We start from the raw sequence: 23,623 nt of genomic DNA on the forward strand, positions 1-23,623 counted from the left end.
CATTTACATTTGCATTTTATATTTAGGTCTGTGGTCTATTTTGAGTTAATTTTCTTGAAGGGTGTATGTATGTATGGGTCTAATTGTGTGTGTGTGTGTGTGTGCAGATATCCATTTTTCCTGCACAATTTTTTGAAAGTCTGTGTTTTCTCTATACAATTGTCCTTACTTCTTTGTGAAACATCAGTTTACTAAATTTATGTGGGTTTATTTTGGGGTTCTCTATTCTGTTACGTTGACTATTTTCCTAATCTGTCAATATCATTCCATCTTGATTATTGTAGCTTTATAATAAATAATCAAGTTGACAATGTCAGCCCTCCAACTTTGTTCTCCATCTTCAATATTGTGATGGCTCTTCAGGATTTTAGCTCTCCATGCAAATTTTTTCCCTCCCCCCCCTTTTTTTTATTATGTTATGTTAATCACCATACATTACATCATTAGTTTTTGATGTAGTGTTCCATGATTCATTGTTTGCATATAACACCCAGTGCTCCATGCAAATTTTAGTATCAGTTCATTATTATCCACAAAATAAGTTGGTGAGATTTTGATTGTGATTGCATTGAATGTATTGATCAATATAGAGAGAACTAAATACTTGACAATATTGACTCTTCCTATCTATGAACATGGACTTTCTCTCTACTTATTTAGTTCTTTGATTTCCTTCATTAGAGTTTTGTACTTTTCCATATATAGATCTTGTACATATTTTGTTAGATTTATTCCCAAGGTCACAATTTTGGTGGTGCTAATGTAAATGGTATAGTGTTTTAATTTCACATTCTTCTGTGAATTGCTTATATATAAGATTGGTTTTAGACATTAAACTTGTATCCTGTGACATTGCACTAATTGCTTACTAGTTATAGGAATTTTTGTTTTTTCTTTTTCAGACTTTTGGATTGGACCATCATGTCATCTGTGAACAAAAACAGTTTTATTGATTCCTTCCTAATCTATATGCCTATTATTACTCTTTCTTGTATTATTTACCTAGGACCTCCAGTATGAGGCTAAGAGGTGCTAGTAAGAGGACATACTTGTCTTGTACCTGATAGGTTGTCCTTTCATTTTCTATATAATGCCCTTTGATACAGAGCAGGCTTTAATCCTGATGAAGTCCTATTTATCTGTTTTTTCCTTTGTTACTCATGCTTTTGGTATCACATCTACAAATTCATTATCAAATAAAAGTCCATGCAGATTTATGCCTTTCCTTTCTTCTGAGATTTTTATGGCTCTTAGCTTCTTATTTAGGCCATTGATCCATTTTGAGTTAATTTTGGTATGTGGTGTGAGGAAGCCTGAAATACATTCTCTTTCATGTGAAAATCCAGTGGGATCAGCACCATTTGTTGAAGAGACTATCCTTTCCTTCATTGAATGGTTTTGACACCCTTGTCAAAAATGAATTGGTCACAGATGTATGAGTCATCCAACTGTGTTCTTTTTCATATTGTTTTGGTTATTCAGGGTCTCTTATATTTCCATATGAATTTGGAAATTGATTTTTCATTTCTATAAAAAGAAGAGGCCATTGAGCTATTGATAAGGATTAGATCAACTCTGTAGATCACTTGGAGTAGTAGTGCTTTCTTAACAAGATTAAGTATCACAATCCATGGTCTGGAGATGTTTTTCTATTTATTACATCTCCCTGAATTTCTTTCAGCAAATTTGTAGTGTCCTGTATACATGTCTTTCAATTCCTCAGTTTAATTGGATCCTGCTTAAATAGAATAATTTACTTAACTTCATTTATAGATTGTGCATAGCTGCTGTATGGAAACACAACTCATAATTACACATTGATATTTTCTCCTGCAACTTTGCTGGATTCATTTATTACATCTAGTAGTTTCTTTTTGGTGTATGAATTCTTTGGGATTTTCTATATAGAGAATTATGTCATATGAAAATCAAACTGTTTCTACATTGTACAATTTGGATGTCTTTTCTTTTCTTTTTCTTGTCTACTTGCTCTGTCAAGGGCATATGTGAATAGCAGTGATGTAAGTGGGCATCTCAGACTACTGATCTTAGGCAGCACAATTGCAGTCTATCATGACAAGCATGATGTTAGCAGAGAGTGTCCCATATACTCTTTATCATGTTCAAGAAGTACCTTTTTACCCCTAGTTTTTTGAGTATTCTTATCATGAAAAGCAGTTAGTTTTGTCAAAAATCTTTTCTGCATCTCTTGACATGATGTTTTTTTGTCCCCTTCATTCTAATAATGTGTTGTATTACATTGATGATTTTGTTATATTAAACCATTTATAAAATATCCTTTATCTCCTGCAAAAGTTATGATATAAGTCTATTTTGCGTGGTATTAATTAGTATGTAGCCACCCCTAGATGATTCTTAAGAAGTTTCTGATTTAAATCCCTAAAAATGAGTGTTAATACACTTTTGTCAATTCTTCAAAACATTCATTTCTTCTTCCTCTGCATTGTTTGGTTGACTCCAGCTCACAGCCTTTACTCCTTTGTTCAATCTAGCTCTATTTGAGTCCATCGTTCACTGCACCATAAGATCCACCATCCAAGGGGACCACTTAAAATCAGCTTTGCTGTCTTTTGATAATTATAAGATTAATGTAAATCTATTATTTAAAATTGAAAAGAGTAGAAAGAGTAGAGCATGACATCAGAATAAGAGGCTCCATGCTCTCATTCCCTAAAAGAAACACTAAAAAAATATATTAAAAGAACTGAAGACGGACTGCACCCCAGGCAAATGTGTAACCAGTCTCACCGAAGCCAGCAAATAGCTATGAAAACACCATCTCACCAGAATCCCTACCCCCAGCATGTGGATATCCACATGAACAAGAATAAAATCAACCCTCACCTTACACCATACAAGAAAGTCAACTCAAAATGGGTTAAAGATTTAAACATAAGACCTGAAACTACAAAGCTCTTAGAATAAAACACAGGGGAAAAGTTTCGTGGTATTGGTCTTAGCAATGATTTCAGTGATATAGCACAATGCAAAAGAAAATTAAATATCAAATTCAAAATGAACAAACACCAAAACAAACAACAACAACAACAAAACCAACTGGGACTACATTAAACTAAAAAGCTTCTGCACAGTAAAAGAAATAATCAACAGAGTAACAGACACCTTACAGAATAGAAAATATCTGCAAACTGTATTCCTGATAAGAGATTAATCTCCAAAATATATAGGAAAGGCCTACAACTACATAGAAAAAAATAAAATATCTTATAACCCCATTAAAAAATAGGCTAAGGCCTGGAATAGACATTCATCGAAAGACAACATGCAAATGGCAAACAGATATATGAAAAAATGCTCAGCAACACTAGTCATCAGGGAAATGCAAATCAATTCCACAATGAGATATTAATTCACACCTATTGGTATGGTTTTTATTAAAAAATAGAAGACGTGTTGAAAGAACAACTGTTACATACTCTTATTGGGAATGAAAAGCAGTGAAGGCACTATGGAAAACAGTATGGAAATTCCCCCAAATTAAAAATAGAACCACCATATGATGGAGCAATCTGATTTCTCTTTCTGTACCCAAGAGAATGGAAATCAGGATCTCAAAGAGATATCTGAATTCCCATATTTATTGACGCACTCTTCACAATAGCCAAGATGGAGTAACAGACAAAATATCCATTCAAAAGATGAGTGGGTAAAGAAATTGTGATGTATATATATCACAGTATAATGGAATACTACTTATTGCTTACCCTTAAAGGAGGAAATGTTCCAATTTGAGAAAATGGATGAATCTTAAGGACATTATGCTAAGCGGCATAAGCCAGAATAGCAAATAGTGCATGAATTAACTTATAGAAAGCATCAGATATAGTCACATTTTAGAATCAAAAGTGGGAGTTGGTTTCCAAGGTGGGGGTGAAGGAAAGGAGTAGTTGTTATTCCAAGGAGGAAGAGTTTCAGGTGAGCAAGATGAATAATAGCCACAGAGGTGAGGCACAACATGATACCTACAGTCAATAATTATGTTTTGTACTGTTAAAAATTTGATAAGGGTGTAGATCTCATATTAAGTGTTTTTTACTACAATAAAATAAAATTGAAATAGAATCAAATACAAAAAATAGACTAGAAAAATAAAATAAAATAAAAATATATATCCTCTTTGTTTGTCTGTCTCATACTAGATCACTCCGAGTTCACACTGGCAGAGGAGTCACGAACTCTGCACTAAAGAGCTCTGCAAGGAGTCCATATTGAGGGCAAAGGTTTCACTTACCTGTGGTACTGCTTTAACAGGTCTGGACATTAAGCCTCCAACATACACAGTGTTGGGAAGCAGGGGCCGAGCAAATTCAAGGGCAAAGTCAGAGTTAACAAACCACAGCTCTGCTTTCTTTAGAAGATGAGATAAAACTGGCCTAGAGCCTTCTGGGAAGTGTTCCTTGATGGTGTTGTCAAATGTAGACTAGATTCGCCATTGCTTCATGGAGAAATCAAAGAGCATCAGAAAATTCTTCACTCTACCCCAGAAGTCCATGTGGTCAGTTAGCAAGGAATTGAATACTGGAGCATAAGACACAGGGTTTGGTAGTCCAAGGTCCACACTGCCAAAGGGAGTGGGAAGAATTGACACAAATGGCTTCCCAAGCTTCTCAGCAACCAGGAAAGAACAGAAGTCAAATGCTTCAATGAATACTAGGTCAAAGTTCTCATTTTTTAAGGAACCCATGATATCACCCCTCCTTAGCAAATCACTGCATCGAATTCCCAGTTGTTCCATTAACTTTAAAAGTTTGTTGAGTACTTTTCTGTAAAAAAGTAATGGTAAATATTCATTGAATGTGTTAATTTCACAATACTTAGGAGAATCTGTGGCTCAAAGAGAATATCCCAGGTAAGTAAGACCATATTTGGCAGCAGTCCACCTATTTTATCAGTGCCAAGGAATACTCTGGTCTAGTCCCTCTGCTCTGGGTATTTCTGCTTCCTAAAATGTTCTCACTTCCTCCCCTCCCTTTTCTTTGGTCAATCCCTATGCACCCACTAGCAAAGTTAATTCATGGTCCTTCTAGTTTGTCTTTTTGTTTTGGTTTAGTTTGGTTTTTTGAGGTCATTCTACATTGAAAACATTCTCTGTCACTAGTAGATCTCAAAGTCCCATGTCTAGTTGATACATTCCATGATGCTCTGTTTAACTTTCATTTGTATACTGATCTTTTATAAGTGACTATCCTGTTTCCTAACCAAACTGTGGAAGTAATTTCATGGCATCAATATTCATGATGTAGCCCTTTTATTCGAAACTGGGTATATCCTAAATTTGACAGATTGCCTCACACAACAAACTTTCTCATGGCAATATTAGAATCTAAATTCTAAGCTGAACAGCAGATTTATATCTTCCTACCTGAGAAGATTAACATTTAAAACAAACAAAAATAAAAGCCTATTTGAAGCTAATTATTATCCTTCCACTTCATGCCAGCTGGTGTATTCACAAAAGTTCATGTTAAAATTTTACCAATATCTATTAAGACTCTTATCTATGGCACTATTCCAGGAACTATTCTCTCAATGTTTTCCCATCAGTGCCTGCAAGGAATATGACCCTTATTATACAGCTTATGGGTGGTAGATGAGAATATTCTTGACGAGAGGTTACAGGTCAGATGCTTTGGAGACCCATGGGCCTCCTAGTTGAATGAACAACTGAGACAATCAAGGCCCAGCAAACCTGTAACCTGTGCAACATTCCACCTTATCAGCCCACTTAAAAAAGGACCATAGATGAGAACTCATTAGCAATATGCAGATATCTACCTGGGGTTTCAAATCGCCTTCATGTGACAACAGGTGATTAGCTGAAATCATTCTCTTTTATATTTTAAAAGTTTTACATGAAGAAATATTGGTTAATATTGTTGAAAATTAAAGATATGAAGTACCAATTCTTCAAAAGTAGAGCATTAATCATATTGGAAATTAAGTTAATCAATTGAAGGAATACAGGAAAACACTGTGCTTCACATATTATAGCATATTTAACATATGTGCAAAACTGGTGTTTGAAATAATAAAGTCAGGGAGAAGAGACAAGACACTTACACCAGTTAGAATGGCAAAAATGGACAGGGAAAGAAACAACAAATGTTGGAGAGGTTGTGGAGAAAGGGGAACCCTCTTACACTCTTGGTGGGAATGCAAGTTGGTACAGCCACTTTGGAAAACAGTGTGGAGGTTCCTCAAAAATTTAAAAATAGAACTACCCTATGACCCAGCAATTGCACTCCTGGGTATTTACCCCAAAGACACAGATGTAGTGAAAAGAAGGGTCATATGCACCCCAATGTTCATAGCAGCAACGTCCGCAATAGCCAAACTGTGGAAAGAGCCAAGATGCCCTTCAACAGATGAATGGATAAAAAGATGTGGTCCATATCTACAATGGAATATTACTCAGCCATCAGAAAGGATGAATACCCAACTTTTACATCCACATGGATGGGACTGGAGGAGATTATGCTAAGGGAAATAAGTCAAGCAGAGAAAGTCAATTATCATATGGTTTCACTTATTTGTGGAACATAAGGAATAGCATGGAGGACATTAGGAGAAGGAAGGGAAAAATGAAGGGGGAGAAATTGGAGGGAGAGATGAACCATGAGAGACTACAGACTCTGAGAAACAAACTGAGGGTTTTAGAGGGGAGGGGGGTAGGGGGATGGGTTAGCCTGGTGATGGGTATTAAGGAGGGCACATACTGCATGAAGCACTGGGTGTTATATGAAAACAATGAATCATGGATCACCACATCAAAAACTAATGATGTATTGTATGGTAACTAACATAACATAATAAAATTGAAAAAAATATATGTGAGTAACAACACAAGATGAAATAGACAAAGTTTCAAATGAGAACTTTAGATCAGATTTCTTATAGATGAGAGAATTTGGTCTTCTAGTCTGACTAAGGAAAAAGGCTTTACGGAAAAAGCCAGATTTTAGAACCACCTTGTAGCAAGTAGAATTTCTATGGAAAGAAGGGAGATAGACATTAGGCCACTGTATTAACCCAGCAAGGAATGAATTTGTGCCTTTTTCCTCTAATGTGAAAAGTGACAACTTTCTATATATCCCAGGTAATGAAAACATGTCTCAGATTACTCACTCATTTTGTATCACCAAGATACTTGGTTTTTAAAATGAGTTTAAAAGACAGTGGTTCAAGGTATTAAAAAAAAAATCAATATTCATAAGCATCTTTCCATTCTGGAATTTATGTGAAGATAAGGGAGAAAAAAATAAGTATAACATGGTGGGTCTCACTTGCCTACCAACAATGAGAAATTAAGTTGTCTAAACCACCTTCTTTGTTGTGGAGAGTATATACACAAACATCTAGGTGAAATGTTGCCTGGAAGATCCAGAAGTAACAGTTCCCTCACTATATAGAAATACATACATGCTTGCAGTGGAATAGCAAGCAAGCAAGACTGAATGCTTGGGAGTACAAAACTCATCTACTCCATCCATCCACTGCCACCATCATTGATCTCCCCACCCATCCACTCATCCATCTATCCATCCATTTCTCTTAAACTCACACCAAGTATCCATGCATGCAACCACTCATTCCTATCACTAAAATGACAAGTCTTTCATTCAAAGAATAAAAGAAATTACCTGCCATGCAAAGCTTCTGTCACAAAGAAATCAACAGTGTTATCAAAATCTTTTCTATGATCTTCAGGTGGAAGAAGTATGAAACTTTGTATGAAATTTCATTCTTTTCTAAAAATAAAAATAAAACACCAATAAGGAAATGTTTAATTATATCATACAACCCAAATTAACATTGGCATGATGATACCATGGTTTCTTTATTCCAAGGATTGTATATATATTCAAATGTTTGCTTTTTGAATTTTTGTTTCGTTTGGTTTTTCCGCTTTCTCGTTTCTTCAATCATGCAACCTGCTAAACTTTATTGAGAACCATATAATGATACAGTCACTTTTATTCATTTTAAAGTACTGGAAGTTTCTACTTAAAATTTACACTTAAAGGTATAACAACTCACTGTTTTATAGGTGAGAAAGGAGTGCCAGATAATCTGTCAAGAGTGCACATATAGTGAACAGTACACTTTGTATCTAAATACATATCTTATTTTATCCCAGCTTCCCAGGCATTTCCCATCTAGAAAAAGATATCATTTTCATTAAAATTAAAAGTAATACACACATAGGTTTTTCACTCTGCCAAAAAAATGCCAATGCCTAAATTAAAAATAATACATTATACATTAAAAAAAAGAAGATAGTAGGAAGGGAAAAATGAAGTGGGGGGGAATCAGAGGGGGAGACAAACCATGAGAGACTATGGACTCTGACAAGCAAACTGAGGGTTTTAGAGGGGAGGGGGGTGGGGGGATGGGTTAGCCCAGTGATGGGTATTAAGGAGGGCATGTATTGCATGGAGCACAGGGTGTTAGATGCAAACAATGAATCATGGAACACTACATCAAAAACTAATGATGTAATGTATGGTGACTAACATAACGTAATAAAATAAAATTTAAAAAAATAGCAGTCCTCTGCAACCCTACTCACATCCTGGCATTTCCCCCATAACTCATGTGTAATGAAGAGTCTGACACCACTTTTAAGGTTGGACCGATGACAGCTTTCAAGATCCATCTCCACCTTAACCTTCTGTGACATATCTTGGCAAACACAGAAGAAAGCCTCAACATGCCATCCCTTATATGAGCAAGAGTTTCAAGCTAAGCAAGCCAGACCCAAGTAAGGGAATCCTCACCTCCACCTTACTCAGAAGCTTCCATAATTGGCCTTTTGGGACAAAAGTATGGGTGTAGCCTTTCTGTGGCCCTGGTCACGTGTCTCACACAAACCTATTTTCTGTGTCAGCTTGGATTGTGCTTCTGGATCCCAGCATGAGCCGTGATGACACTAGGCTAGGTAGAACACTGTGACCAATAGTTGTGTGTCTCAAGGACTGCCCCCATTATAAACAGTGCTCTGGGTAAGACTGATACCAGTTTACAAGCCCACAGAATGGTGGAAGAAGAGTAGTCACTGTGTCATATGATGAGATTCACACCTGTAAAAGTAGAAGGCGCATACAACCCTAGAAAATGCCTTTGCTGCTGCTGCTGATTATATCCCTGTAGCTAAAAGAAAACCTTGCTTAAAAGAAGAATAGGGAAAAACACTGATGACACGCCCATGGAGTTCAAGGGGTTCATTCAAACTCAGGTTAATTTCATGTCTCTCAAAATCACCACTAGGGAGGTCCTAGCCTTGATGATACTAATTGGGGCACTCTGAGGAAGAAACTTATAAATATGAACAGGTTAGAACAAACACTCCCCAAAACACATCTAATAACAACCCAAAGAAAGAGGAAATACAGTGGAAAAGCAAGATGGGAGGGTCAGGAAAGAAATTAAAACAGAGTTCTCAGTTTTGATACATGTGGAATTTAATATTACTTTTAAAAAGCCTTTATAACAGAAGAAAAGCACAGAATGGCTTTTGTCCTCAACATCAAAGTTTCTAAGTTACTTTTAACATCGAATGAGAAGTACCAATGACAAACCTTAATGGTCTTAACATTTACTTGGGCAAAAATAACAGATATATAAGAAGAACCCACCAAATTTATTGAAGAAATTCCTGTACTCTTAGGAGTCAAAAATATTAGTTGTAGAGGACAAATTCGCATGCCCTGTCTTAACTACTGGGAGTAAATAACCCATAGTCATAATAGCCATTTTTTACATTATCTCCTAGTGGGTATGGTTGCTCTTATGTAACAAGTCGTTAATAAAAATAAAATTAAGGTTGTAGCATTTACAGTCAGCTTGACAAAAAGGGATCCTTTGGATCTGCCCAACATATTAAAACTGTTAATACATCCAAATACATATTAAAACAGTGCCTTTAAGGATTATAATGAGATTTAACCATTACATAGAATGTATTAAGCAAAAAGTGATTATCTCCACTGGTTCTTTAATTTATAACAATTATAATAGCCTAATTTAGACTATTCTTAAACCAGCAAAGAAGTAATGATGCCTTGCAGTGGATTACTATAAAGCTATGGACATGATCGATCATACTAAGCCCCCCATTTCCAATATTACTGAAATTGCTGACTATATCTAAGTACTAATAGATACTTTGCAAGAATAGATTTGGTAATATGTTCTGTTCAATTCTTATTTCAACAAGCTCTCAGTTGCAGTTTCTCTTCACCTTTGTCTTGGCAGGATACAAATCACTTGTAACTGGCTTCTCATGGACTACCTCAACAGTCTTGCTCACAAGCTTTGCCGGCAAGATCTTAACCACCTTCAACTTTCTCCAGAAATACATGTTTGACACTGAATTGAGGACAAACTTCTTTTGCAGAGATTCATTGAGCACACTCATTCAGGACACAAACATTCACACAGGAGCTCACAAGAGGGATGTGTTGCTGTCTTACATAAAGCACAAGCCATGGCACCTCAGTTAAAATTCTTGAGAAGAATTACTTGTTGGTTGAAGGTCTTTCCATCCCTGACACTATCAAGAAACAACTTATTGGGGTTCCACTTCCAGCATGAGAGTATAAGGAGCTTTCCTGGACACACATTCAAACAGAAACTGGTGAAAGTTTTCTTTTATATATACCCACATATTCAACTATATATACATAAATTCTGAAAACAAAATTTGGTCAGAAGGTAGTGGCGAATATTCTAGGAAACGATGGACCATCAGGAAACTGTCTCCACACCTACACAATAATTGTCCATTTGTGCCCAGGAAAAGGCTCAGAAAAGATCTAAAAATAGCAAAATTTACACCCCAGATTGATCTTCACCACAAAGGCAGCCTAACACAATCACAGAACAAAAACAATAAGCAAATTAATAGCATAAATCTGTAAACTCTGGAGAAGGGAGGAGAGTCTCATCTCCAGAGTTAACGCATTTTAAATTCAACTGGTCAGTTTTCAACAAAAATCACAAGACACACCACGAAACAGGAAACTAAAACCTATTCAGAGAATAATAATAAATCAACAGAATCTGTCCCTGAAAAAGACCTGATGGAAGATATACTAGATGATAACTTTAAAATAACTGCCATAAAGACTCTCAGAGAACTAAAGGAAGATGGAAGTAGGTTAAGGAAAAAGCATATGCAAAATAGAAATGTCAATAAAGACATAGAAAATCTAAAAAGAAACCAAAAACAAATTTTGGAAATGAAAAATGCAATAGACGACATGAAAATTTCACCAGAGGGATTCAAAGGCAGATTTGAGCAAGCAGAAGAAATAATCTGTGAACCTGAAGATAAGACAATGGAAATGATCAAGTGTGAAGAACAGAAAGTTAAAACATTGAAGAAAAGAACACTGCCTAAGGGACCAACATATGCATTGTGGATGCTCAGAAGTCAGAAAAATTGGATGAAAGATATGAATATAAACGTCCAGGAAGCTCAACAAACTCCATGGAAAATGAACTCAGACACCCGCATCAGGACACATTATAATCAAACTTTAGAAAGATAAAGAGCGATTAGTAAAAGCAGCAAGAGAGGGCACATGAAATGACGAGCACTGGGCATTATATGCAATTGATGAATTATTGAATGCTACATCTGAAACTAATGATGTACTATATGTTGGCTAATTGAATTTAAATTAACAAAGTAAAAATAATAAAAGCAGCAAGAGAAAAGTGACTCATCACATACAAATTATTAATTTACTCAACAAAATTATTTGCCAGAGAACATCAATGAGACAAATAGATTTCTCTTCAGGGAGGGGGGATAGGCATCCAATGAAAGAGGGAGAATCTCAAGCAGCTTCCTTGCCAACATGGAGCTGGCCATGGGGATGGACCTCACAACCCTGAGATCATGACTTGAGCCAAAATCAAGAGTCAGATGCTTAATCAACAGAGCCGCCCAGGCACCTCTAAGATTATCAATAGATTTTTAATCAGAACTTTTGATGGCCAGAAGGCAGTGGGCTAATATAGTCCAAGTGCTAAGAAAAAGAATGATCAACAAAAAATTCAGTTATCTGGCAACACTTCAAAAGTGAGGGTGAAATTAACACGTTCCTGGTAAACAAAAGCTAAAGTAGGTTGTTACCACTAGGCCACACGGACAGTAATGCTCCCTGGAGGGGAAAAAGGAGGCCACCAGATAGTAACTTAAAGGGTATGGAAAACTAAAGATTTTAATAGAGGTAAACGCATAGGGAATTATAAAGCTAGTATTATGGCCATGCTTTCTAACTCGACTTGTGGTTTCTACATGTTTTTTGAAACTAGTATATTTTTAAAAATGTATTATTAGCTTGAAAACAAGTATTATTTAAACTTTGTAACTCCAATCAAGTTTTCTCTGTAATTTAATTTACTAACACATTTAAATTAATGATAGTTTAGGTTTGGGGGCACAGAATGTAAAAAGATGTAATTTTGTGATATCAACAATGCAAGGGGTTGGGGTTGAAAAAACATATATGAGGAGAATTTTTGAATTTTATTAAACTTAAACTGTTATAAATTAAAATGTGAGTGACATAGATTTAGCATGTTAAATTAAATCCCCATGGTAGGGTGCCTGGGTGGCTCAGTTGGTTAAGCGACTGCCTTCGGCTCAGGTCATGATCCTGGAGTCCCTGGATCGAGTCCCGCATCGGGCTCCCTGCTGGGCAGGGAGCCTGCTTCTGCCTCTGACCCTCCCCCCTCTCATGTGCTCTCTCTCTCATTCTCTCTGTCTCAAATAAATAAATTAAAAAAAAAAAATCCCCATGGTAACACACATAAAAATATAGCTATAGATATACACAAAAGGAAATGACAAAGGAATTTAACATCTCACAACAAGAATCAACTAAACACAAAAGAAACAGTAATACAGAAAGTGAGGAACAAGAAACCTATAAAGCATATAGACAACAAATAGCAAAAGGACAGAAGTAAGTTTCTCCTTATCAGTAATTACATTCAATGTACATGGACTAAACTCTCCAATGAAAAGACAGACATTAACACAATGGATAAAAGCACATGATCCAAATGTAATAGCCTTGTATGATGACAGACGGAAGCTACACTTGTGGCGACCAGCACATCATAACATGTACAGTTGGTGTATCAATATGTCACATACTTGAAACTACTGTAACATTGTGTGTCAACTATACTTCAATAAAAAGTAATACTTTAAAAAATTAAAAATAGAATGGGATTAACAATAGAGGAAAGAGAATGGGGGTCTATGGGAGCTTCCTGTACTATCTTTGCAACTTTTTGTAAATCTACAATTATTTCAAAATAACAAAATGTATTTAAAAAATAAATACAAAAATAAAAAGCCCACAAACACACACACAACGAAAAACACGATCCAACTATACATATTTTGTTCAACAGACTCACAGTAGATCCAATGAGACAAACAGAAAGGGAAATGATGGGAAAAGATATTCCAAGCAAGGAATAAGCAAAAGAAAGCAGATGAGACAATATCAATCACAATAGACTTTAAATGAAATAAGATTGCAAGAGACAAAGAAGGACATTATATATTAATAAAGATTCAGTATGGCAAAAAGATATAACTATTATAAACACATATGCACCTAATGAGAGACCATAAAAATAGCTCAAGCAAAAGCGGCAGAATAGAGAAACAGACACTTCTATGTAATCACTGGACATTTCAACACCCACTCTCAATAATGGATAGAAAAACCAGAAAGAAGATCAGTAAAGAGACAGAAGACTTACACACATTGATCCACTAGATTTAACACACATACACAGAACACTCTACCCAACAACAGCATACACATTCTTCTCAAGGGTACCTGGGACTTTTTCCAGCAGAGACCTTATGTTCAGCCACAAATAAGTCTCAATAGATGTTAAAACATACTTATCACAGGCTATCTGACCACACCAGGATAAAGTTAGAAATCAACAACAGACAGAAAACCGGAAAATTCACAAATTATGGAAATTAAACAACATCCTTTTAAATAACTCATGTATCAAAAAGAAATCACAAGGGAAATCATAAAATACATAGAGACAAATAAAAATGAGTATACAACATACCAAAACTTATGTGATGTGCCAAAAGAAGGAGTTAAAAAGGAAATTTACAGCTTTCAATGCCTATATTAAAAAGGAAGTTACCAAATCAATAACCTATTCTGCCACCTTAAGACACTGGGGAAGAAAGTGCACTAAACCTAAAACAGAAGGTAGAATTAACAAAGATTAGAGGGAAACTAATAAAATTGGAAATAGAAAACCAACAGGAATCAATGAAAGCAGAGCCAGTTCTTTGAAACTTTGAAACAGATCAAGAAAATTCACAAACAAGAAAGATACAAATTATTAGGACCAGAAAGGAAAGAAGGAACACCACTAATGACCACACCGAAATGAAAAGGACTATAGGAGAATTCTATGAACTTTAGATGGCAATCAATTAGACAATGGATGATATGGACAAATTCTTAGACAGACAGAAACTACCAAAGTTCACTTAAAGAAGAAAAAGACATTCCAAAGAGACCTGTAAAGAGGAGAGGTTGTTCCATTTGGGTAAAGAGCACAGAATCTCTTGCCATATAGATATCCAAAATATAAATGAAGGTTACACATGTGTCTCCACACACCAAAGGCACAATACACAGCCTCAAGCAAGACTCCTTATCGTCTACAGATTTTCAGACATTACTGATCATGACCAAGGCACTGATTGCCTTCTCTACATGCAAACACTAGTCTTTTAAACAAGACATTCAGTGAAACATTCAACTCCCTCACCAGCCTCAGGCAGCAGGTCTCATAAAATGCCATAATGACTTACTTATAACAGGTTCAAACTGAAATAAATGAAACACAGAACGTTCTGGGCATCAGTCAAACATGAAGGGAAACGGCCATTCCAGCCCCAAGACTGACCACCATAAAAGCCTAAATGCATCCTCCTTTTCCTGCTCTCTCAGTGTATGTTTGGACCAGCTTGAGACTTGCTTTACTACCTCCATGAAGCTTGATTACATTATTAATGAGCTGTTGTATATTTTTAAAGATTTTATGTTGAAGTAATCTCTGCATCCAAAGTGGAGGCTCAAACCCACAATCCCAAGATTGAAAGTTGCGTGCTCTACTGACTGAACCAGCCAAGAGCCTCTAATAAACCATTTTATAACCTCTTTATGTGTATATAAGGCTATAAGTCTCAATATTCAAACCTAACTTCGGGGTGGGGAGAGACAGCCTGTCTCTCAGGGTAGCTACAACAATTTAGGAAGAAACAGCAATAATTTTACCCAAACTCCTCCAGAAAAGTGAAAGAGAAACACTACCCAATTCATTCTGTCAGGAAAGTACTGCACTGATAACATTGTCAGAAATAAAGAAAGAAAAAAATCCCAAGAAAATCAGAGAACATGGAACCACACTGACACAGATATAAAATTTAAACCAAAATTTAAGCAAATTACATCTAAAATTACATAAAGGGAAAATACATCCTGACCAAGTGGAATTTGTTCCCAGAATACAAAGTTAGCTTAACATTTGAAAATCAATTAGTGCCATTCATTATTTTGACAAAATAAGCAAAAAAATCATATATTCATACCAATACATGTCTCAAAAGCATGAAATTAGCACTTCATCAAATTAAATATTCTGCTCTTCAAAAGATACTGCTAAGAGAGTGAAATGATAAGTCATTGACTGGGAAAGAATACCTGATAAAATACTTATATCTGAAGACTCTATAATAAGAAAAACATGACCCAATTAAAAATGGGCAAAATTTGGGAAACACTTCATCTGTGAAGATATATGGCTGACAAATAAACATATGAAAAAATGCATAGCATCATTAGTAATAAAGGAAATGCATATAAAAACCACCATGAAATACAACTAAACACCCACACAACACTGGCTAAAAGTAAAAAGACTAACCATACCAAGTATTGACAAGGATGTGGTGTGCATGGAACTTGCAGTCACTTCTGGTGAGAATGCAGAATGTTACAGCCTCCTGGGAAACAGTGTGGCCATTTCTTAAAAGCTTAAACATACATCGAAACTATGGTTCAGCCACTGTACTCCTACCAATTAATCTGGAGAAAAGACAGTACATATTCATACAAAAGCTTGTACACAACTCTTCAGAGCAAGTTTATTTGTAATAGCTCAAAACAGGAGACAACCCTAATGTCCATCAACAAGCAACTAAATAAACACATTGTGGTAATCCGTACATAGAACACTATTCAGCAATAAAAGGGAATGAACTATGCATACACACATTATAAATGAATCTCAAAATATTTTTTCTGAGTATAATAAATCAAAATATGAGGTGGCATAATTATGATCGAATTTATATAAAATCTACATGATGCAATCTAACACACGATGATGTATTAGGGATCGATAGGCAATGGGAATAGAAAGGTGGGAGAGGCTGGAGGGGAGATTGTAAAAGAACTTAGAAATGTTCTGGTGGAGGGGCACCTGAGTGGCTCAGTCGGTTGAGCGACTGCCTTCGGCTCAGGTCATGATCCTGGAGTCCCGGGATCGAGTCCCGCATCGGGCTCCCTGCTCAGCAGGGGGTCTGCTTCTCCCTCTGACCCTCCCCCCCTCTCATGATCTCTCTTTCTCTTTCTTTCTCTCTCAAATAAATAAATAAAAATCCTTTGCCAGATCGATGTGGTGCTCTCGCGCTCCCCCCGGGCCGGGTCTAAGCCGCGTCACACGAGGGACGGACATTCATGGCGAATGGGACCGCTCTTCTCGTTCTGCCCGCGGGCCCCTCGCTCCTTCGCCCCTGCCCGCCGTGGCGGTGAGGTCGGGGGTGCGGGGCGGGAGGGGGGGGGTGCAGGCTCCGGCCCGACCCCGCTTCCCGTGTTCTGCCTGACGGCGCTCGCGGGACCGGGGGCCCCCGACGCAGCGACACGCTCGCTTGCCTTCCCTGGCTTCGTGGGGTGCGCGGTCCTCCCCGCCACGGGGAGGGCCGTCCCGGCGCCGCGCTGCTCACCCGCTTGGGCGCGCTGAGCGCGTTGTGCGCGTGGCCCTCCGTGGTGCCCCTGGGGCGCTCCAGGTCGTCCCAGGTGCCTGAGGCCGAGCCGGGAGCGTCGTTTCCCGTTCCCAGCGACCCCCTCCGCCGGGCCACCGCTGTCGGTGGCGTGTCCGAGGAGCGGGTGGTGGAGTCGGTCAGGGAGGCCCCCCCCCGTGGGACGCGGGCGCCTCGTCGTCCCCGCCGCAAGCTGTGCTGGTGGTGTGGGGACTGGACTTGGTGGGGCGTGTGAGCCGGTTGCGGCGGGCCGCGCTCTGGCGCTTGGCCAGCCGAGGGGCCGCCGCCTTTTTGCCCCGCATGCCGTGCTTGTCTCCGCTCGTCGTTGCCTCGCCGGGGGCGCGAAACTCCCGGTTGGTCGGGGACGCGAGCACAGCGTGCGTGGCGGGGCGAAGGGCAGTCTCCTCCTGGGGTCCCGGCCGCGAGCGCTCAGGACTGCCTTGTTGTGCCTGTCCCTTACCGCGTTTGTTTGTTTTGTTTTGTTTTGTTTTCTAAAAATTTTAAAAGAAAAAAAATAAATAAAAATAAATAAAAATCTTTAAAAAAAAAATGTTCTGGTGGAAGAAGAAATACATTTGTTATCATGATGATGTTGATAGTTTCACAGGTATAGATACATATATAGGCCAGCACATGTATGTCCAAAGATAACAAATTGCCAATATTACTTCCATACAATGGTTTAAACAATGAAGATAAGGAACTTAAGTCTGTGGCCACAAGAACACGATAGGATCATATGGAAATTCTTACTTTATTTTTTTTCAAGGTTTTATTTATTTATTTGAGAGAGAGAGAATAAGAGAGAGAGAGCATGAGGGGGGGAGGGTCAGAAGAAGAAGCAGACACCCCACTGAGCAGGGATCCCGATGTGGGACTCGATTCCAGGACTCCAGGATCATGACCTGAGCCAAAGGCAGTCGCTTAACCAACTGAGCCACTCAGGTGCCCTGAAATTCCTGCTTTAAACAACTAAATAAAACCAGACCAAATACATGTTAAAATGGTTTTTAGACATTGCACCCCAGGTAGCACACAACATTCATGGATGGCTGGAGAAAACGTCCAGGATACAGCTCATGGAGGAGAAACCCAGATGTGGTCTGGCCATCTCCCCGAGGGAGCACTTCAGATTTGGGGGAGGACATGGCAGCTAGAATTCACAGGGCAGAATACCAGAATACCACAAGAGAGCTGTAGGGAGAGAAAGCTCTGGGGTTGGGGTCTTCCTGAGAATAGTCAGTGCAAACATGGGAGGAAACTACCTAAGGCACCATAAAGAATAAACAGAACAAAACCCAGAGGTTATACAGAGCCTCTTTTCAAGCCACTACTCAGCCTTGACAGTTAATGAAGATCTAAAGGAAAGCTCCCTGATCAGCTAGATAAAGGTGCATTTTGATCTAAGTCCTGTAACCTTCTCTCAATAGGTTCTAAAATTCAGAGGGAAAGGTGGTTGTAATTTATTAAACTCTATAAACCCCAGCAAAAAGAAACCGACCTCACCTTGATAACAGCAGACTAAGATACTGGGTTCTTTAACTCCCAAAGCTAAAGTGAGCAAATCTAGAGAGATAAACTAAGGAGCCCATGAGTCTAATCAAAGCCTGAATTCCAACATAGGGCTTCCTTACATTCGCTGCTGATCTGCTCTCCTACCTCCAAACCCAAAGAAAGCTGGACTAAATGGCTTCAAGGGGTGGAATTGTCTGGTCAGGACAATGTCCCTCCAGGCAGAACTTCACTTGAGTGTTTGTAGGCAAGCCCCTGAGAACCAAAGATGTAACTACACAGAAGCGCCAAAACAAAGAAGACTTGTCACCTGGGGAATATCTACCTGGTAGAAGGAGAGGTACAGCAAGCTCTCTTAGGAAAAGGAAGAGTCAGAACTGCAGACAATTAAGTCCACTGGAAGGTGGCATCATATACTTGTGATTTCAGTTATTGATTAGAACAATCCTACATCTCAGCAATAGAAACAGTAGCTAATTGAGTTTTTCTGCAGTCATTTATTCATTAAAGTTGTAAATAAAAACCCTATATAGAAGATATCCAAACAGGTAGTTAATACAGGCTCAAAAGGTTCAACAATGAGTATTCCATCAGGTCAATAAAAATAATCCAATCATGTGTTTCCTTATTTGCAGACCTCTACCAATGTCTACTGCTGAAGAGAAACTAAATAATACACTTCACAAAACCTCAGAAATTTCCAGTGAATGGTAAATATTGCAAGAAACTCTGGACAATTAAAACTTGGAACTAAGAATAAAACTAAGGGAATCCATGGGTCCCCTGAATGGTTTGTAATTTTGAGCGTGGGCATGTTTGTTAAAGAGGTAGAGGGTCTAAAGCTTTCAGTAGTTCCTCAACCCATGAGAACCACAAAACAAAATGATCATGGACTACAACTACCATGGTTGGCAGTCAAGGCAAATACACAATCAGACTGACAAACAAGGCAGATACAAAGGGGTGTGTATAGAAAGGATATCCAGGGGCGCCTGGGTGGCTCAGTCATTAAGCGTCTGCCTTCGGCTCAGGTCATGATCCCAGGGTCCTGGGATCGAGCACCACGTCAGGCTCCCTGCTCGGCAGGAAGCCTGCTTCTCCTTCTCCCACTCCCCCTGCTTGTGCTCCCTCTCTCGCGCTCTCTCTCTGTCAAATAAATAAATAAAATCTTTAAAAAAAAAAAAAAAAGAAAGGATATCCAGTGAACAAAATAGAATCTGATTTAGAAGGTGATTAAACAGTAATAGAGCCTGAAGTTCATCTCCAGACTTTCATAATTGCTCAGACTTGTTTTCATCAAAAATGATTAATTTTTTATTTTTTTAAATTAAACTTCAGCAATTCTGAATGAGAAACCCAGTTAAACTTCCAGAACCACCCAACTCTATTATTAACCTGCTGTGCGAACATGAGCAAATATTTTTAGGTCTCTTGTCCTCTATATCCTTGTCTGTCAACAGAAAGACTTGACAAGATTGATGAGCTTCATCTTAGCTACAAATTTTTTGGATTCAGTGACTCAAGAACATCTGACATCACTATGCACAAGTCATGGGCAGCCAGTGACTTCTCAAGAATATACCATCATCTCATTGATAGATTCTGATCCTAGGACATGACTAAAAGACATCTTTTTAAGAAGCTTTCTTAAAGTTCAGATCTCATAACAGAAGTAGAAAGTAACCTATAAAAAAGGAAGAGCAGCTCTCCTTACATAACAGAAGCTATAAATATGGCTGAACACTTCTGTTCAACACAATTAAAGGCACACCACAGAGCAGTAGTTATCAAAATGATCATAATGATGTATGGAGCTTGCCTGAAAGGGAATGACACCTAGCTAAGCGGGTAAAACATGGAGTTATGGCCAGATCTACAGAGCCTATTATGATATCCAGCAGGTAACATAAACATACACACTTACAGATTTTCCACTTCTTTCAATGAAACTAGATTCAGAAAGATTTTGTGCTAAGCAGAGCTGTACAGTAGACACCGTCTCTCTGGGATAGAAGAATTCAATGATTCCAAGAAAACATACCTGGGATTAAAAATTCTTCTCCATAAAGAAGCATAGTGACATTATGACCATGATCTTGAAGAATCTGAGATACCCGGTCCAGCAGTAGATAATGGCTTCCACCTAGGAACAATACAAAATTTCATTTTTGTGAGGATGTGAACAGAGAGTCTGAAATTGATGTGGAGGATGGGGATATGCAAGGTAAGGGGGCAGAGTGTTGATGGTGATCCAAGGAAGATTAATTACTTCAGTCCCCCTGCCTCACTTTGGGTAAGTCCCAGCAGAGATACCTATATCCGGTCTGCCCAAATCTTGACCTGAGGCAATCCTCCATCAAATACTTCCTTTTGTATGGTCTTCATGTCAGTGTGATGAGCTTCTCTGCTTAGGCCTTAAGGAGTTCCTGATCCTAGGTACATATTGATTTTAGCCAGGCCTTATGGAGACACCGTGCCCCAAAGAAATAACTGTACTAGAAATTAGACACAGTGCTGTGTGTGGAATTGGGAAGGGTTCCTAGTGGACAATCAGTCAAAGCTCTTTATAGAATCCTTCTCTCTGGAAATTTATGTTAGAGTGGGAACCAGACACATGGGAACTTGAATATCAGAGCAAGAAATAGGATTTGAAGCAGAACGAGGTAAACCCACCACTTAGAATCAAAATCCTTGAGATTCAAATATATTTGGCAGGATGTTTCCAGTTGGGGCCTGAAAATTGCTAACCATCAAATTAAGGCATTCAGGATAACTGTTGGCCCTTGGGAGGAACTGCAGGATCTTGCACATGATAGACTGGGATAACACCCATCCTAAGATTCCTGAGATTCTAAGGAAGGAGAAGGTTGAACCTCTAGGAGGTACAGGTTCTATCAATACAATGATTTTCTAAAACCATGAGCCAACACGGGGCTTTTTTTTTTTTTTTTTTTTTTTTTTTTTGAGTCTATGGGTCTCAGAAGCAAAGAAAGCAAAATCAGGACTAAGGGAATAGAATTTTCCCACATTGGGAAGTGAGGGTTATTTGGAAGATGAAGATCTCATGATTATTGGGTCAGCAGAGAGGGATGCAGGACTACAGTAATGGTGTGTATCTGTGGAAACTACTCTAGTTTTTTATATCTATACTTATGCTGACTGAGGTAACAGGGATTATAGAAAACAAAAATCCCTACCTCTTCAGACTGCCTACTCTTGCTCACATTCAACTCACGGAAGAAATGGAACAGGGGAGAAGTCATCCCACAGAGGCAGCCATTCCTGAGGGTCTTGGTGAGCCCAGTGAAGTCTGGGCCAGAGCAGGGGCTTCCAGCGTCCCCAAACCCGAATTCTCCCTCTCAGAGTCTGGAGGACATGTGCTTTCAAGACGTGAGAAAGCTTGTTTTGTTCTTGTTTTTGTTTTTTGCCATTATCATTAAAAATTAATTTAAAATAGAAATCAAGGTTTTTAAATATTGATTTTTAGGAATCCCCACGGTAAAGAGTAGAGTTTGGGGAAGAGGACAGGTTTGAGGTAAGAAACAGTGAGTAAAGTCCAGAGTGTGTCCATCAGGGAGGTCTGATGTGCTCTTGCAAAAGGCCCCTCCTTTCCCTCACCCTCAGGTTACCTATCAGGAAATAAAAGGGGGACGCCTACACTTATTGCCCAATTAGATGAACTCTGTGGTTTTTCCAGCTCTAGGATCCCCAGATTCAGAGGGATCTAAAAGTGATCCTGGGAGCCCCCTATCCTTTCACAATAGATCCAGAAACTTCTTGGGGAAACCCCATCCTATGATGCCTCCTTAGCCTGAAAATGTTCCTGTGCCTTCTGTTCCCTTTGGGGAAGAGTAAAGGAAATAAACCCGACTTCACGCAGAATTAACTGCTTCACTGTCCTTCAAAACCCTCCAGCAGCAAGGGCGAAAGAGAGAGGGGATTCCCAAGAGCTTGATTGTCCTGGGGCCCCCTCCTCGGCCCCGTCAGTTCTCCAGGTGTCCTATTAATGACATTCCCAGTTTGTGCTGCTGCCTACAGGAGCCCCCGTCCTTGGCCTCCAGGGGCCTGAAATTGACCTCACCTTCCACTTTCTACTGGCAACTACTGCACACCCCATAACTTTTAGGCTGTACCTCTGAAAGTCCCTGCCTTCCCTGGAGTAGGAGGCTCGAGATCTCCAGGTCAGCACTGGATCTAAATTCTGGCCCCAGCTATGCACAATGGGAAGCCCCTCCAGAGCAGATAAAAAGAGGAAATGTTTTTTCTCCTGACCTACACCCTCTTCTCCATAGCCTGGGACCCAAGCCCTGTTTGGAAAACCACATGGAATGACCCTCTGACCCAAGGCTGTCTGCCTGAGCCCGGGCTGAGGTGCCTGGGATGCAGCTGTCTCTGATTCTCCTGCCGAGCACTCACCCAGTGAGGATACAGTCAGAATTTTGGCGGCTTCTGAGAGCAGGAACCCCGGCAGAAGGAAGGCAGCAAGGAGCAGTGTCCACTGCCCCACCATGCTTGCTCCTGTTCCAGCTTTGGGGCACAGCCCTGTGCCCAGAGCCCTGTCCCGGGAGCACTGCACAGCGACCTATGGACTCTGGAAGCATGTGCGCTGCTGGTAGCCAAGTGAATGTACTGGCAGGCAGCTGCGGAAGAGGAGAGGAATGGGTCTTGACTCTTTTCTCTTCTCTATGTTACTTCTGGCCCATCTGCTCCTCCTCCCAGGGTACCTGCTCCACTGGCTAATCTGTCCTCACCCTCCCCAACCTGGAACAATGGGAAGGAGGGGTTAGGGAGCTTTCCTTAACCCCTCTCTGTGCTGTAATCACCATAGTCTCCACAGAGAAGATTCTCTTAACCACGAATGATAGGGACCTTAGGAAGTTCTTTCAAGAGTCACCTCCAGGTGACTGAGACCCATCTCCATTTTAAGGACTCTGAATTTTCCCACCTCCTAAC

The 23,623-nt window shown here is 39.1% G+C and overlaps 1 pseudogene across 1 annotated transcript in view; it reads right to left on the reverse strand.

Annotated features, from left to right (window-relative positions):
* LOC118006476 overlaps window positions 1-23,180 on the reverse strand; it is a 28,431-nt pseudogene extending 5,251 nt beyond the window's left edge. Inside the window, exons 1-5 of the transcript XR_004678090.1 lie at window positions 23,087-23,180; window positions 20,712-20,813; window positions 8,146-8,152; window positions 7,683-7,790; window positions 4,274-4,805 (exon numbers count right to left, since the gene is read on the reverse strand). The product of XR_004678090.1 is annotated as a UDP-glucuronosyltransferase 3A1-like (transcript). The remainder of the gene's footprint in view (window positions 1-4,273; window positions 4,806-7,682; window positions 7,791-8,145; window positions 8,153-20,711; window positions 20,814-23,086) is intronic.
* Between the last annotated feature and the right edge of the window lie 443 nt (window positions 23,181-23,623).

This window comes from Mirounga leonina, unplaced genomic scaffold (genome assembly GCF_011800145.1).
Source record: "Mirounga leonina isolate KUSES-001 unplaced genomic scaffold, KU_Mleo_1.0 Mir_97, whole genome shotgun sequence".
NCBI lineage: Eukaryota > Metazoa > Chordata > Mammalia > Carnivora > Phocidae > Mirounga > Mirounga leonina.